Consider the following 14,527-nt stretch of genomic DNA (forward strand, 5'->3'; position numbering starts at 1 on the left):
AAGATCAGAGGGTTCTCCAAGGATACGGCGTCTGTCTAGATCGGATGCAAAGTGCTTAGAGGGGAACAAGAAAAAATTCATCAGTATCAAGTTGATTGTAACACATAGTGACCCTATAGCACAGAGTAGAACTGCGTTTGTGAGTTTCTGAGACTGTAACTCTGAGAGTAGAAAGCCTCATCTTTCTCCTGTGGAGTGGCTGGTGGTTTTGAACTGCTGGCCTTGTGGGGCTCACAGCCCAGCGGGGAACCCACTATGCCACCTGGGTTCTGGGAACAAGTCCGTCCTTAATCCAAGAAGAATGCAGCTCACTTCAAATGAAGTGTCCAAAGAGCTTCCAGCCTGGTTTTCACACTGTTTTCCTAAATGCCTGGGACTGCACCACATAGCCGCCACATTAAAACCCCAAACCCCACTGCCATCCAACCGAGCCCTACTTGCAGTGATCCAATCTATCAGAGTAGAACTGCCCCTTTGGGTGTCTGAGACTGCAAATCTTTACGGGAGTAGAAAACCTCATCTTTCTCCCAAGGATCGGCTGGTAGGTTTGAACCACGGTCCTTGAAGTTAGCAGTCCAATATGTAACCCACAGAAAACAACCGCTGTTTACGCAGTCACGGATCTTCATCAGGCTTGTTACTTCCAGTTTCCTTTCATCCCAGGTAACCTTGCTGCCCCCGTTCAGAGACGAGGAGGCTGAGATTCAGGAGGTTAAGGATGATAACGTGACCCGAGTGTCCTGGACCTGCGGCCCCATGGAGCATCTGCCTGGGGAGGTGAGAGACGTTCTTCTGTTCTGTGGGGCGAGCCCAGCGATGGGATCTGGGCAATGGTTTCCTTGTGCTCATGGAGAGTGGGGGGAGGGGTTTGCGGATCAGGCACATGAGAGCATCCCAGCGTGGTTCTCCTTGGAACTGGCTAAGGGTTGTTCCTGCCGTGGAGGAGACAGTGAAGGGCAGTGTTGAACGTGGAGCCGTTGGGCTTTAGACACCCCGAAATGACGGTGCATGTTGGAGGAAGCATTACCTATCCCTGGCCTGGATTCCCCCGGGCTGGCACAGTGGCTGTGTAGCCTGGTATCTTGGCAATCTGACTCCCTGATACTTCCTGGGCAACCTGGCCTAGCCTGGCGGGGGGTGGAGGTTGTTGAGGGACAGCTGGGAAGAGGCAGGACTACTTGAGCCCTTCCAGACAATGCTAACCTGTGATGTGGTGAAACGAGGTTTGACTCCTGCCTGTCCTTGGAGACCCCCTGACACAGCAAGAGGAGACCCAGGTCTGGAGAGGGACAAAAACTGGCCTTGGCACCAGCCTCACACGCGCAGCATTAAGCTGGTCTGGGGGGACACAAAGTCAGAGGGGCCTCAGAAAGGGCTCCGGCAGAGAGCACCCTGAGAGCTTCTCGCCCAGCTCCTGAGTCACCTATGGGAGCCTGGGGCTCAGAGAGGTGATGGATAGGATCCCCATCCCCCACCAAAGGAGCACCTCCCCCCACCACCCCATGTGTACTCCAAGGAAGGTTGTAGAAAGACCTTGGGAAGGTTTGCAGTGGGGAGCAGTAGAGACGGTCTTTCCAGCTGTGTGTGGGTGTTCCACATCAGGGGTCCTGGGCGCTGGTTTCTCCCATTTTCCAGGCAAATAATGCGCACCCAGCTTGGCATCCTCCCCAACCCCCCAAATCTCTGAGCTCTGAGAATGTGTGTTTCTAGCAAGTTCCCATGTGCTGCTGCTAGTCTGGGACTTCATTCTGCAAATCCCTTTTTGAATGTAGACCTGGCCGCTTAGTGGTTATACACTGGGCAGCTAACTGAAAGGTCAGCAGTTCGAAACCACCAGTCGTCCATCAGGAGAAAGATGGGGCTTTTGACTCCTGTAAAGAGTTACCCACTGGGGCAGTCTTACCTTGACCTATGGGATCCCTAGGAGTTGGCACCGACCAGATGGCAGTGACCTAGCATAGCCCTTTCAGTAGGCTGGCACCATGGCTCTCAGATAAACATAACCGGGACCCTGTGCACCGGCTTCTCAGCACCACAGCAGGGGCTTGGTCAGTGGCCAAGAGGGCAGATTATCAAATGGGTCACCCAGGAATGGCCAGGCTGCAGCAATTGTTCCCTCGAGGCTCTGGGTGTCTCAGAAAGAACCACCCCCAAAGGTCTCTGCAAGGCCCCGGACTTGGTGGTGGGAACCCAGGCCAAGCTTAGACAATGTGGACGCCAGGCGGGCTGGGCAGCCTAAAACCAAACTGATCCAGGCAGCGTACTGCCCTTAGCTGCCTCCTCCAAACTTCTTCAGAGGGCAGAGCAGGGGCTGATCTGCGAGGTTGGGGTCCCGTAAAGGCGACCATCATCACAGCGCAGCTGCACTACTAGAGGGGGCACTTCAAGGGGGCACTTCCTCCTTCAAGGGGGGGGCACTAAGCCTGTTTCTTGAGTCGTGGCTTTCAGAGAAGACTTGCTCTTGTTCAACACCTCTGCAGTGACCAATATGTTTGTCCCCGGGTGGCCCAGTTAAGCGCTTGACTACGAACCAGAAGATTGGCAGTTCGAGCCCACCTACTTCTGAAATGTAACAGCCTTGAGCCCACTAGGGAATATGCTTCTGTGTACACATGGGCGTTCGAATCACGTTGATGGCATCCAGTTTGGGTTTTTGTTTGGTTTGGGGTGATCATTAAAAGAGCCCCGGTGGTGCTGTGGGATCCATATTGAGTGCTGATCACAAGGTCAGTGGTTTGAACCCATCAGTCACTGAGGAGAAAGAGGAGGCCTTGTATTCCTGTGAAGATTCAAAGTCTCGGAAACCCGAAGGGGCAGTTCTACTCCGTCCAGTGGGGTCACCATGAGTGGGAATGGACCCGAAGGCAGAGAGCTGCTGTAGCGTCAGGCGGTGCAGGAAATGCAGGGACCCTGATTATGGCCTTTTGGGGGTGTCCAATATGACCTTCTTAAGCACTTGCTGTGTGCAACCCTAACCACAGTCCTGTAACTGAAGGTTCTGACAGCTGCAGAGAGCTGAAGGGATAGCCTCTGGGTCACAGCCAACGTGGGCTGGGCCCCCTCTGCTCTAGCAGGCTGCCTCCAGCTCGCTGGGGTGCTGCCCCTGGCAGTGGCAGGCCAGTGTGGCCACTGTGACTCACAGGGTTGGGCAGAGTCCTTCTGGCCCAGGTAGCTGCGTTCGGCATCCAGGGCTCTGATGTTTGGGGCTGTCCATGCCCTGTGCTCACAAGGCGCTGCCTGTGGATTGGAGCCTCCCACTTGCCACACTGACCCCTAGAACCACTGGTTGAGGCCAGGGGTGGCCATGTAGCTGGGCCTCCATGACAAGGATTTTGGCAATTGCTGAAATCTAATTTTTCCACTTAGATTTTTAATGTGGTCTTCCTGTGAACCCTGCGGCTGGCTCGAATCAGCACATAGAGCCAGTGACAGCCAGATAATGCTGCCTCTGGACTGTAACACGCCCAAGGGCTTCCAGCAGGTGACAGGTGACTCTGTAACCAGTTTCTTCCCGGCCAGTGGGCTCGACAAGAAGTTCATGCCTCTTATCCATCCTCCAGTCACCTCTAATCAGTGTCTTAGGGAGTCTATTTTATTGCCAGCCACTGCCACCACCAAGGGCAAGCGTTTATCCAGTGCTAATCTTAGCCCCATGTTAAGGGCTTTCTAATCTCATTTAGGAGTGCTAGTGCTGCTAATCACAAGGTCAGCGGTTCAAATCCACCAGCCCCTCCTTGGGAGCAAGAGGAGGCTATTTGCTCTTGTAAATGAATCAGAGATCCGTAGCCTCAGAAACCCCATGTAAGGTCACTCTGGGTTGGAATCCACTCGGTGGCAGTGGGTTTGAAATCTCATGTAATCTTCACAGCGCCTACCCTCACCCAAGACGCCCTAACATTTCCATTCTCCTAGAACAGTACTTCTCAACCTTCCTAATGCTGTTACCCTTTCATACAGTTCCTCATGTTGTGGTGACCCCCAACCATAAAATTACTTTCATTGGTCCATCATTACTGTCATTTTGCTACTGTTATGAATCGTCATGTAGATATCTGATCTGCAGGATGTCTTTTCATTGTTACAAATTGAACATAGTGAAAGCACAGCGATCCATCACAAAACAATATGTAACTATCGATTGTGAAATAAATGAAATTTCGTCTTAAAGCATGGTGTAAGATGGGTAACAGTCTTGATGCTGGGTACTCATATGTGGGCGTATCTGCATGTGGGTGGACCCACCTGGAGGAGCAGTGTCTCATTGGTTTTAGGTGACCCCTCTGAAAGGGTCATTTGACCCCAAAGTGGTCTCAACCCACAGGTTGAGAACCGCTGTCCTAGAGGAACGGGACTAGTGGGAATGAAGAAGCAACCTGCTCAAGGGCATGCCCCGCAATGGGCAGAGGCAGGTTTGAACCCAGGCCTCGCTGCGTTTCCTGTTTAACCACGGTGCTCTGTTGCTTCCCCGGGGTGTTCTTCCCTCTAGGCTGCCGGGGCTTTATGTGCCCCTGGCAACATAACGAACCACACGTTGAGCTGCTAACTGAAAGCTCAGCAGTTCGAAACCCCCAGCTACTGCACGAGTGGATGATGAGGCTCTCTACTTCCATAAAGACGTACAGTCTTGGAACCGCACAGGGGTAACTGTACTTTGCCCTAAGGGGTCACTGTGAGTCGGGATCCACTCGACGGCAGGGGGGGAAGGCCCAGTGAGGTGCTTCGCAAAGCCAAGCCGCTGCTGGAGTCCTGGAAGCAGGGTCCGACTAGGCAGCAGGGTGCCCCAGGGGTCAGAGGGCAGGGGTGGAGTCTGGATGGGGTTTCCCACTTTCATTGATGAGTTCACAGGTGAAGGCGGGCCCAGCGAGCTGAAGGTGGGGCGGGGCCATGGAATGCCACGCCCATGCCCCGCCCGCCCACCAGCCAAGCTGGAAACCGGAAGGCGCTGCTGCTGGTGGCTCCTCCCCACGTTGATATTGACGCAGATGACCCGGTGCAACCGCCCGGAGGCGTGTTGGCTGCCCTGTTCATGGACGCAGGCCACCAGGCAAGGGGGGTCCAGCGGCCGGTCTTTCAGCGAGCAGCTGCTCCTTCACCATTTGTGGGTCTTCCCGTGGTGAGGAACAGCTATGGGGCCCGACTGGCAGACGGCAGCCCGGGAGGGCTTCCCGGGAACAGGGCCCCGTGCCCAGTCCGGCCGCAAGACAAACGGGCCACGTCTGTGCTCCAGACACAATGAGCTTCTTATCCCCCATCTGCCAGCCGGGAAACAACACTTTCTCAGAGGGGCACCATGGCAGGAGGCCTTGAAGGAAGTAAGCGTAGTATCTGGGCCGGGCTCCGTGTCCATTTCTTTTGCTGGACCCTCATCCCTTCTCTCTGGAGTCACGGTTCTTGTACTACGACTGAGTTCGGAAGGTCGAGGAGTTTTGTCTCCCACGGAGGTCAGGCGAACGGGTGTAAGCAAGGCCTTCCATGAGCCCCCAGGCCCCTCACAAAAGACCCCTGTTCCATCTCTTGGCGCTGCAGGCAAAGGGGTGGTGGACAGCTTCAGGCTAGTCTCGGGTATGGACAGGCTGGGTTAGGGATAATGCAGACTACGGTCAGGCTCAGAGGTGTCTAGTCGCGACTAGAGCAGCATCCTGCTGATATTTGATGACTGTGTGAAAGCAGCGCTTCTCAGAGCCCCAAAAGGGGCTGGGCTTGAGGCCAGCAGAGCTGTGCCTCCAGAGTCTCAGAGTCAGTGGGTTTGTAATCTCTAACAAGTTCCCAGGTGTTTCTAACAGGTGTGGCCACCGCTGGTCTGGGTGAAATTATGGGTCTCAGGGACATACAAAATGAATGTGTTAGAGATGCTATTTATTTAACTCCTTATTTCATGGGAATTGGCGCCCTCGTGCTAGAAGATTACAGGACATAATTCAAAATCCAAGTATCTCTTCTCTTTCCTCTTCAGTAGTAGGTTTAGATGTTGTTAACTTAGTTGGAAAATAAGGTTTTTTACCCAGCTGTTGACTCCATTTTCTACATGGAGATAATTAAGTAGTCAAAATGGAATAATGATTAGAAAGCACGTTGGGCAGCTAACTGCAAAGTCAGCAGTTCAAAACCACCCGGGGCTCTGTGGGAGAAAGATGAGGCTTTCTACTTCTATGAAGACTTACAGTCTCACACCCACGAGGCAGCTCTATCTTGTCCTCGAGGGTGGAGACGAGTCAGAAACAGCTCAGTGATAGTGAGTTTGGTCAGTTTTTGTCTTTTTACGGGAACCAGAAAACTTAAAGAGACATTGTGTATAATCAGGGATGGGGATATACAACTGTGAGTCGGTAAGTCTTGCTATTGGGTTCCAGCTCACGCATGAGTAGATAAGTCACTTAAATCAGTGGATGGTTGCAGACAAGCTCTCTCGGCAATACACATCTCTAACACAGTCTTGTTAGAGTATCTTAAGGGAAAAAAAAAGCCCAATGGAAACGTGGGCTCCAAGAGGATCTACTGGGCCAGTTCAAATTCAAGGCAGAGAGGTGGCCTCCGAAGACCGGCGGCTGTTTTTTAGGGTCCCACAGAGGGAATCCTAATAGATTTTCTCAAAGGACACAGGATGATCACAGGAACTTATTATGAGAAGCTTTAAGACAAATCCAGTGGTGAGGAAAATGGACAGCACAGTTAGGCTGAGGATTTTATCTCCCCGTCGTGACAAAATACCTGCTCACTCTTCAAGGGTAGCAAGGAATTTTGTTGGGAAACCTGATCTTATCTATCCAACGGTCTATCTATCTTGCCTCATTTCCGCTTCCTTTTGTTTTCTACATCCAAGAACATTGAGAGGAAAATGATTTCGGTCTTTCAAGGATGCCAAAACTGCTGTTTTGGCTTACCGTAAATAGCAAAGTACAGAATTTATCCAGGAAGGCTTAGAAACATTGAGATGGAAACATTGCCTTCAGAAATGTATAGACCAAGATGGAGGAGGTGTCAAGGAACAATACCTTCACACTTTGATATCTTTGTTTTATAAAAGTGTTTAATGATTCTCATAAGAAAGACCGAAAAAAGAATGAATGCATTTGAATTATGGTGCTGGTGAAGATTACTGAAAGTACCATGAACTTCCAAAAGAACCAACACATTTGTCTTGGAAGAAGTACAGCTAGAAGGCTCCCTAGAGGCAAGATGATGAGAATTCTTCTCTCATGCTTCGGACGTGTTGTCAGGAGAGACCTGTCCTTGGAGAAGGACATCATGCTTGGTAAAGTAGAGGAGTGGCAAAAAAGAGGACGGCTCTCCACAAGAAGGATTGACAGGGTGCCTGGAACAATGGGCTCAAACATAGGGCATTTGTGAGGATGGCGCAGGGCCAGGCAGTGTTGCTTCCATCTGTTGTTCATGGGTTCGTTGTGAATCAGAATCTGCTCGATGGCAGCGAACCACAGCTGTGATTCGGTAGCAATATTTTTGGACTTACTCTCAAATATGCATCTGCCATCGGATGCAAACCTGGTTAAGCTCCTATAAAGCAATGAACTCAACTGGGATTCTCTTTTAAATATCAGTGTATCTCTGCTGGATCAAACTTATGTGCATTTATATGGACAAGATAATGACAGGCTCCTTTTCACATAGCCTAGCTTTTCAAGATTTGCTCGGCATAGAGAGCTGGTTCAGTGTCATCTAACAAGGGCAACGGATGCAGATGGAATACGTATGATGAAAGGATACAACCCTGAAACATGTCTTCTCTGATCGTAAACTGTTCACCTTGGTGTGTGCGTAGATTCTGCATGATTCCCATCTTTCCCAATACTGTACATAATGTGCTATGATCCAGTTGAATGCCGGGAAACCATCAGGAAAACACAAGTAAACATCTTTCAGCTGTTCTTTGCTTTCAGCCAAGACCCATCTGCTATCAGTAATGATGTTCCTTATCCTGCGCCTTCTTCTGAATCCAGGTTGACAGTCTGGCGGTCGGTCCTTGACTGCGGCAACCATTGTAAACTCATCTTCTGCATAATTTTATTTGCGTGTTGTACTCATGGTGTTGTTTGATCAAGTCTGCATTCCATCGGGTCACTTTTCTTCTGGAATGGGCACAAATAGAGATCTCTTCCAGTAGGTTGGTCAGGTAGCTGTTTTCCAAATTTCTTGATGTACACAGGTGAGCACTTCCAAGTGTTGCTTCTGCCTGTTGGGTCTCCAAGTTGGAATTCCACCCATCACGGCAGCCCTGCTTCTCACCAACGCCTTCCATGCAGCTTAGCCATCTTCCTTCCATTTCACTTGTTCTTGGTCATAGGCCACCTCCTAAAATGGTCGAATGCCTACCAATTCTTTGTGGTACAGCACCTCTGTATACGTAGAGGATTGAAGAGAGACTCAATATGATCGGCTCTGTAAACCTTCACCTCATTCACAAGAAAAATTAAAAACAAGATCCCATACTTGCAATATGCAGGTGACAGCCAGCTTGCTGAAACAGAAGAAAGCTTGAAGCCTGTATTGGTGAAGTTTGAAGCCTTATCAAAGCCTTCAGTATGGATTGCATCTTAACCCAAAGACAACAAAAATCCTCACAACTAGGACACTAAGCAGACAGAGGAAAGACACACATTGTCATTTTACTTGGACCCACCACAATCAGTACCCACAAAGCAGCAATCGTGAAGTCATCTGACATGTTGCTTTGGGCAAATCATGCTGCGAAGACTGCTGTAAAGTGTGGCCAAACAAAGATGCCACTTGCAGGACCGTTGTGTGCCGGACCTAATGGCCTCCTACGCATGTGGAAGCTGGCCGATGAATCAGTGAGACGCAGGAAGAACCGATGTCTTTGAAGGAAGGTCTTGGTGACAAAGATTGGCTACCAGAAAAATCATACCAATCTGTGTTGGGAAAAGCTACAGCCAGGAGGCTCCTTAAAAGAGAGAATGTCAAGACTTTGTCGTCTCATGTGCTTTGGACATGCTCGCAAGAGGGCCCGGTCCCTGGGGGAAAGACCATCCTGCTAGGAAAAGGAGACAACGGGTGGGAAAGAGAAGAACCCTCAGTGTGAGGATGGACACAGCGGCCGCCAGCAATGGCTCGGACATACCAGCCGTTGTGAGGGTGGTGCCGGGCCGAGTAGTGCTTTGTTCTGTTGTGCTTGGGAGCACTGTAAACCAGCATGGACTGAAGGCACCCATGGCAACCTGGAGAAGATGAATTTGCATGACTCTCCGTGTTTCTACAACGGTAGGTGTTAATTGTCATCCAGTCAGCTGCGATGCGTGATGATCTGTGAACAGCAGAACTAAAGGTTGCTGAGCCCTGCACTGTCCTCACGCCCGTCGGTCTGTGCGGCCTCCTCTTCCAGCTCCATTCATGACGATAGTCTGAAACGGTTATCCTTAGAGAGCTGTAAGAGAACCTAGTTGGTAGGAAAAAGAAACAAACTTGCACTTCTATAGAAGTACACAGTCCCCTGGAAACACAGGGGATCCAGGACAGAGAAACCCTTGTAGACCAGAGGTGAGCGTGGCGATACCGAGAGGATGGAGGGAAGGTAGAGTAGAAAGGGGGAACCGATCAGAAGGATCTACATATAACCCCCTCCCTGGGGGATGGACAACAGAAAAGTGGGTGAAGGGAGACATCAGACAGTATAAAACATGACAAAATAATAATAATTTATGAATTATCAAGGGTTTGAGAGGGAGGGCGGCGGGGGGAGAGGGGAAAAATGAGGAGAAAGAAAATGTTTTGAGACAAATTCTCTACGCTCACATTTTAAGGAGCCTAGGAAGCTGAGAGTCTGGTGGAGGGAGCCCTTCATGCTTGTGGGTTGGAGATGAACCCAGTCACATTGTCCTAACTAAAATAGTTGTTCCCCACAGTGTCCCCCTGTAATAATGCTGATTTTCAGGTGCTGTGTGCAAGCACATGGTTGCTACTATATGCGTGAAGGTTACCTTCCTGCAGGTGGTCTGCCGTCAAGAGCAATCAGACCTATTGTCTGTCCCACCCTAAGCAGGGTCCACTCCCTTCTGATAGGCCTATAGATTGTCCCCCAGGAGAAGAGCTCAGGGACACTAACGGTCAAGCCAGCTCAGGAGCAACCAAGGCCTAAGGCGCTATCTTAACTCTAGAACCTGCCCATCTTGTTACCTATGTACCTTCTTGTTATGTGTATATCCCTAGCACGTCCCCTTCCTGTTACATATGTGCTTTCTGGGGCTTGCTAGCCCAAGCTGATACAAACCTGTGAGAGAATACATTCGACCCCTTTCTGGTTCCAGGTTCCATGGACGAGGTGAGCCCTTGCGGGTCTTGTGTGTTGTTTCTCAGATTTACCCTTCAGCTACAAAGCCGCCCCTTAAGACCCACTTGGTTGTGGAGGCTGGTCCCCCCCACAGTCCTGTGTCGCAGTGTCTCTTCTCAACCTAGTGCTTGGCCTCTCAGCTACTTAGTCCTCTGCCCTGCTCTGTCAAGTATTCCAGAGCTTCTATAGAAGTGGTAAATTTCCACTGTGAAAGCTGGTCTCCTTCGCAAAGGCACCCAGCCTCACTCGGTCCTCAGGCTCCAAGCCACCCCTCTGTGTCCACCCCTGTGTCTCCTGGTCTTGGTGCTGCGACCTCTGATAACTCTGCTGCATTCACCACTTCAGGCAGGTGGAGAGGCTGGAGACAGAGGCACAGAACAGAGAGAGAATTTAGCCAGGAATGTGGAGTTGAGAAAGGCTTTATTGAGGCAGGGAAAGAGCTCCCGGGAGGGAAGGGAGAGCAGAGAAGGATGGGGGCATCTTGAACCCGGGTGGGTTCTGAGACCCAACGAGTTAGGTCAGGGAAATCGCTCCTGGCAGTGAGGCGGTGGGACATACATAGGGCTTGAGCCAAGGACGAATGTGCCCATGAGGGGAAGGAGGGCCTTCTGGTGCTGCAGCTGCAGGGTCTGAGTCAGGATGTGGTGTGTGAGTAAGTCATCCCGGAACACTGAGGGAAGGGGATGTACAGACCGGGCCTGGAGAGATAAGCTCCTTGGAACGCTGGAGGCAGGGACTGCACCATCCAGCTCTGGCCTTGAGAGGCGGGGTAAGCCCCCCCCCCCCCCCCCCCCCCGCACAGCCCAGCAGGCCATCTTTTGGGAGAGCTGGGGGAAGCGGCTGCATGGTCCGGACCGGCCCAAACAGCAGGGATCTCAAAACCCATTTGTCTAGCGGCTCTTCTTTATGGTTGGGGGCTTCCTTGAGCCTGTTTCTGAGATGGCTTACTCTTATACCCAGCAGAATGGCAACACTGACCAATCCGCCCCCCCCCCCCCCCCCCGGTTAGAGTCCTCTATATCTTACTTGCATACTCCCACCCATTCATGTCTTGGGAGTTAGGAAGACAGATAGAAGGGCCATAGCAAGTAATTTCACTTCATTGCAGACATTTCTAGGAGACAAAACATCTAATTACCTAATAAATATGAATTAAAATGTCTATTATGTGCCTAAGGCCCCACTAGGTGCTAAGCAAGATGGTTAAAAATAGATGTTATTAGTTTCATCCACATCCTCTTCGCCCGCTCCAGATGATGTCAGCAGACCGTTCCTGTACCTACACATGCTGGGGGCGTCCTACGGTCTCGATCTCAGGCTCCAAGACGTTAAGATTTCAGGAGCAACCTTGACCAATGAGGGCTGGGAGACAAACCCTGAGCTTCTAAACCCCTCTGTGGGGTTTTTGGAGAAATGTTCTATACACTCTCTCAGAGAAGCTCCCTCAGCTTCTTGGCCTCAGGACTTGGCCTCCGTTACCCACAGTGGAAACGCTATCATTGATGAATTGTCTATTGATTGCCTTTCTCCCTGTGAGTCCTGGGATCGTTTCCTAAACAGCAACCTGCTCACAGAGCCTTGACTTTTTGTTGTTGCTGCCAGGTGCCACCGAGTCGGCTCTGACATGTAGCGACACTATGCACCACAGAAAGAAACACTGCCCTGTCCTGCCTGCGCCCATCGTTGGAGCCACCATGTCCATCCAGCTCCTTGAAGGCCTTCCTCTTTTCGCTGCCCCTCCCCTTTACCGAGCACGAGGTCCTTCTCCAGGGACTGGTCTCTCCTGACATCAAGCCCAAAGTCCTTAAGACAAAGGCTCATCATTCTTGCCTCGAAGGAGCATTCTGGCTGTATTTCTTCCAAGACAGATTGATTTTATTTGTCCTTGTGGCAGTTACATAATCTCTGGTAAACTCGAGTGAAGGGGTGGAGGCTAGCCTGTCAACCAGCTTGCAGCTTGATGACCTCATTTGGAGGCACAACATAGATAAATAGCTCATTGGAGGCCAGATCCAGTCTCTCTGTCTTCTCCTGCTATGGAGATATTTAGAGAGCTGGAGGAGACGCATGGAAACCCGTGCCAGTGCTGAGATACTTTCACTGCCACCGGATCCACAAGACTTTCCACCCACTGGCCGATGATCTTCCTGCATTAAACATCATTGCATGTGTTGCATGAGTCTGAAGAGGAATTTATAGACTGCTATCAGACATATGGGTTAATATTGGATTTGTGGACTTGATCTGGACTGGGCTGGGATGTTTTCTTAATTACTCTTGGATATAAAGCTCTCTCTTAAACACATATGAGTGTCAATCCATTTGTTTCTCTAGTTGATCTGGACGAATACAGTCTTTTTAGCGGTCCATGGCACTTTCAATATTCGTTGCCACAATTCAAATGCATCAATTCTTCACCCTTCGTCCTTCTTCAGTGTCCAACTTTCACATACCCATGAGGCCATTGAAAAGACCCTGGCTTGGGTCAGGTGCACCTTAGTCCTCAGAGTGACAGCCTTGCTTTTCAACACTCTGAAGAGGTCCTTACACAGCAGATTTACCCAAGGCAATGTGTCTTTGGATCTTTTGACTGCTGCTTCTGTGAACATTCATGGTGGATCCACGCACGACAAAATCAACCTTTCCCTCGTGTATCCTGGTGCTACCCACTGGTCCAGTTGTAAGGATTTGGGCCTAATTTATACGGACTTGTAATCCATAGTTAAGGTTCATCAGCGAGAGCATCTCAATTCTGCCTCACTTTCAGCAAACAAGGTTCTGTCCTTATTTTAGGGTCTACTTTTAGCGATGCCGAATTAAGATCCCGGGCTCCTAAATTCCTTTCGGATTGCAGCGGATGGTCTTGTTCCTCCTGCCCCATTTGCACACATCCTAAGCACAACTTTTGTTGTGCTGTTCGTTGCTACACCTCTGGCTTCTGGCAAGTGGTAGGTTGTGTAATAAATGTTTGCCATTCACGCATAATGGTTATTGCTATATTGGTCAGGGAGGGATTTAGGAGGCTGGAGTTGATGGATGTGGGGGTAAATAAGCAACATTTGCCTCCGTTGTGTGTGTGTTTGAAATTGTTAATTCCCTGAGGGCTGGATGCTTGGCCATTTTCCCCTCCAGACAACTGGAAAGGATGGATGAGCGCCCTGCTGTGCCTGTGAGCAGCAGGTGAGTGTGAGCCTGGTGCTCAGACCCGGGAGCAACAGAAAGAGAGCATTAACATCCCCAGGAATTGTCCAGGGAGAAGTCAGCATGCCATCTCAGTCTGTTCTGCAGCTGAGAAAGACCTGTGAGGTGGGAGGGAGGTGGAGAAGCTGAGATGGGACCAGCACTCCCATCAAGCACTGGCCGGTACAACCCCTTGTGGGTCACAAGAGAACTTCAGCAAGAGTTCCAGGGATTCGTAGGTTGTGAGTGTCCCTCCGCTGGGTTGAATGGTCTGTTTTGTGAGACACTGTCCCCCTCAGCCCCGCCAGACCATCTAGGGACCCCTCCCCCATCCAAAAAGCAAAACAAACACACTGCCATTGAGTCAATTCTGACCATGGTGACCCTATAGGACAAAGCAGAACTGCCTTTGTGGGTGACCAAGGCTATGAATCTTTATGGGAGCAGAAAGCCTCATCTTTCACCCATGGAGGAGCAGATAGTTTTGAATGGCTAACCTTGTGGTTAGCAGTCACTGTATAACCCCCTCTGCCACCCTCAGAATGTAAACACTTTTTTCCCCCTAGAGTTTATTCCAGGTCAATAATTTTCTTCCTCCAAGGAGTCCTGGTGGTGTGAATGGTTAAGATTCAGCTGCCTCTTCTCTGGCAAATGGAGTCGCTGTGAGTCAGAATCAACTCCATGACAAAACAATTCTCCAAGTCTTAGGCCTCTGGTGTAATTTCCTTTCACTGTCCTGGCTGTGTAGCCTCAATATCGTAGTTAATCAGGAAATATTAACCAGGAAAACTTTGGTTAATAAGGAAAGAGTTCCTTGGTGACTAGGAAAGAGGCCCTAAGAGTGTGCAGACTGGCTTTCTAAAATTATGTGCTCAGCATTATGGCTGAGAAAGACGGTCTCAACTTGACATACAGTTTGCAGAGTACTTTCCCCAGACATTACCTCACTGGTCTAGAATGTTAATATCTGACCATTGCAATAGCTTTATTGATATCAAATATCAAGGAAGAAGTAAAATAAAAGATTGGCACGGACTCTTAACTGTG

The sequence above is a fragment of the Tenrec ecaudatus genome, chromosome 14, assembly GCF_050624435.1.
Source record: "Tenrec ecaudatus isolate mTenEca1 chromosome 14, mTenEca1.hap1, whole genome shotgun sequence".
NCBI lineage: Eukaryota > Metazoa > Chordata > Mammalia > Afrosoricida > Tenrecidae > Tenrec > Tenrec ecaudatus.